We start from the raw sequence: 3964 nt of genomic DNA, 5'->3' as shown, positions 1-3964 counted from the left end.
TCAGCCCGGCGTGACGACTTCCGGATGACGCCATAACTGGGCCATATGGGCCGAGGGTTCTTATTATTCTCCTCCTCCTCCTCCTCCTCCTCCTCTTCCTCTTCCTCTTCCTTCTTTTCTTCCTCTTTTGGGCTTTATTGACGGTTGGCACAAAACGATTTGGCGCATTACCGCCACTATCTGGCATGGAGTGTGGATCAGCAAGTATTATATTATGTATTCTATTGAGAAACAAAAAAACTACGTATATTTTTTTACGTAGATAATTAAATATTATTCGATATCCCTAGACAACATTTTTGAGCTAAGACCGATATGTTTGTCTTCCTTTCTGAGTTTAAAGATTATTTTTAATTCCTCCCTCACATCCTCCTGCCGACAACTCTATAACCTTAATCTGAACTATTTTCTTCCAAGCTTCTTAGTATTTTGACTCCACAACAAGCTCCCCTTACCTAGCCTGTTCTCTCTCTCTCCCTCACGTCCTTTTCTCCTACTAGAGACTGTAGTCCATCATAAATCCATATCATCACCCTCATCATCCTGAGTTGCCTTCCTAATCCAGTCACACACCAGTATGCTAACTGCCAAATCCTAAATCTTAAATTGGTTTTCAAAACCAATGTATCAAAGTTGTTTTCCAATTCAACTATTCAACAAAACCCAACTCTCTCCGCCAAGCTTTCCGTCATGAGCCCAGGGTGCAAGCAGTGGGAGCTTGAGCTGGCGCAGCAGCAGCATCTTTCCACACTATTAAGTCAACGTTTAGAGGTGTCCCGGGGGTCCTTATTTTAATGCGGCCACTTAAATGTCTGACAGGTAGCAGCAGTGAGTCCAAGGCTATGTAGCGAGATTCCCTACATGGGCATGGTGTGACTATGACGTTTATTTCGGTCGTAATCTCATTTGACACACTCTAGCGTATCGTTTCTGACATAGAGGAACCACAACAAATCGCGGGAGTTGTTTTTTTCCACAGTTTTTGGGCGGGAGAAATTAAGATTAAGATACATTTATTTGGCCCAAACACATGCACAGACATGCACAGGCACACTCATGCAATTGTAGGGAAATTTAACCTCTGCTTTTAACCCATCTGGTGCAGGACACACAGAGCAGTGAGCAGCCTTACAGGAGTAAGGTGCCTTGCTCAAGGGCACTAGACAGGGTAGGGAGAATCCTCTTGGATTTTTGGACAGATCAATCCAGGTTCGTCTTTTTGTTGTGTCTCCGTGGAGTAGAACCAGAGATGAACTAGAGACCTTTTCTGCCTATAGTCCAAGTTTCTGCCACTAGTCCACCGCCCCTCATGCCAGATACCATGCCAGACATGAACGTGTAGAAGCACTACAAAAGTGGAATTTTCATAATATATCCCTTTTAAATAAACCTCTGCTGTCATGAAAATTATACTAGAAGTTATAATTGCCTATGTTAGTTTGTTATTATAACATGCCTCATCTTTTTAATTTAACAGCTAGGGGAGAAGCCATTGACCATTTGTGATGAGATCACTGTTTTGTTTTGTTTTGTTTTGTGATGTGTATTCTGTGTAAGCACACTGAGAGCCACTTTACCGAGTCAAATTCCCTGTTTGTGCAAAGTTACTTAGCCAATAAACCTGATTCTGATTCTGATCACTCTGGACATCTACAAAAATCATGTCACTTTTGATTTTTGTAGATGTACACCAATCGTAGTGCCGGGGCTGCCCTTTAGGGGCGCTAGTCAGTTATTTTGCCACGCCCATTCCTTAAAACCATCTGAATATGTAGTTTGAGGGAGATGGACTAATGAACACGGAGGTTACAGCGATTTCGTGTGTCATGGCGAGCTGATGAACTTTGATTATCAAACATTAATAATCTGCATAATGAAAAGTCACAGTAATCTCATGGCTACATTATCAATGTCTTGCGACCTATTTGACACAGTTTGAAATGGTTTCGCAAAGTGGATGAGGAGAAATACATCCAAGTGTAAGACGTACCAAAACAAAGACATATTCTGCTCCCACTAGGGAGCGCTGTGATTTTAAGTCACGATTTCTGTATCGATGTCGTCAGGTCGCGAATCTTGTCTTACATGGCTAGTTTGGACTTGATTGGACCAAAAATGTCAATGATACAGAAGCTCATGTTTTCCTGGCGTGTAATCAAACTTTGAAGCCACGCCACGTCACACCATGTGACGAAAAATCGCCCTTTTAATAATTTTAGATCTCCATCTTGTTTTGATGACACTCAAATACATCTGAAGTTGATCTGATGAAAGCTCTATGACAAGTACATCAAAGTAAAAATGTGGAATATGGCCAAAATGGCCACTAAATCAAAATGGCGGGCTTCCTGTTGCGTTTTTTATAATGCACTAGAGACTTTTTTTGTGCATCTGGTCATGATACACAATTGCCATAATTTTCTTGAGGATCACTGAATGTTAAATGAGGGGCTAGGTGGCGCTGTTGAGCTATTTTGCAGTGCCCATTTCCAAATACTCCATAATACGTACATTTTCACCAATTTCTAATTTACTGCAAACTTTAGAAACTTTTTGAGCATGTTGAAGCCTTCAAAAAGCCAATTCACTACGCTCAGAATAATCCTTACGATTTCAATATGGCCTCCCACCGGAGGTGCTCAGGCCCTAATAACTCCTCCATCCACAAAATGGTTGATCTTGGAGTACCACAAGGTTCATATATGCTTTATATATGCTTACTTGAGGCAATATTATCTGAAAGCACTATATAGATTTCCATTGCTATGCAGATGCCACCCAGCTGTATTTATCTTTGAAGCCAGAGGAAACTAATAAAGTAGTAAATCTGGTTGACCGGATGACCTAAATTGTTTGCCTCTAAATTCATAAAAAATTCGAGTCACAAAAAATTATCTGACCAGATAGTTATCTTGAATGTCGTTAGCTTCACTCTACTAATGAACCTTGGAGTTATTTTTGACCAGGTTATGCCATTTGACAGACACATAAAACAAGTCTCTAGGTATGCCTTCTTCCACCTGCGCATTGTCATGAATATAAAAAATATTCTGTCTCAAAAGGATGCTGAGAAACTAATCCATGCATTTGTTTTACCTCTATAATGGACTATATCAATTATTTATTATGTCCCAGTATGTCTGTGAAAATCCTCCAGCTCATCCACAATGTTGCAGAACGAGTACTGATAGGAATTAGTAGAAGAGTTCATATTACTCTTGTTTTAGCTTCTCTGCATTGACAACCTATACAAGTCAAAATATAATTAAAAATCCGGCCCCTCACAAATTAAGCCCTTATGGATCAAGCTCAATCATAGATTGAAGAGTTGTTTGCATCCTATTATTCCAATAGATTAATTAAATCCCTAAATTCAGGCAAAAAAAAGAAAAAGCTCACCGTTTAGGTTCTGGAGCCAGACACCATCTCTCATTCAAGATTAGATTCAAATTCTTCTTCTTTAATAAAGGATATATTTATAGTTAGGGCTGGCTCAGGTGAGCTCTAGACTGCTGAAGCAACCCCCATGATACACTTCGAACTTCTCTCTCCCTGTCACTGGTTCTGCAAGAGGTTTCCCACTGGGAGGTTTTTCTCTTCAAAGTTGCCAAGTGCTTCCTCATTATAGTAACTGTTGAGCTTATCTTTTGTAATCTCCAAACCATATATGTCTTTGAATAATGTAAGTTGTGAATTGGCACTCCAAATATACAATCAAATTGTAATATTGAAGATCGTATATAAAAGCCAGTCCCTCTCAACATTAGCTTTACAACAATGCCACTATGTCCTAAACTTAAATCATCAACATTTTAGTTTACATCCAATCTTGAAACCTTTGGTTATAAACAGGTCAACTCTCGTATTTAGCTGACAACGAGACTAAAATCGAAATTTGCTGATGAGCCTGAAATGTCTATTTATCAGATCCGAAATGACGTACGTGCTGTTGTATACTGTCTGT

This window comes from Platichthys flesus, chromosome 3 (genome assembly GCF_949316205.1).
Source record: "Platichthys flesus chromosome 3, fPlaFle2.1, whole genome shotgun sequence".
Lineage (NCBI taxonomy): Eukaryota > Metazoa > Chordata > Actinopteri > Pleuronectiformes > Pleuronectidae > Platichthys > Platichthys flesus.
This window is presented reverse-complemented; position numbering follows the sequence as displayed.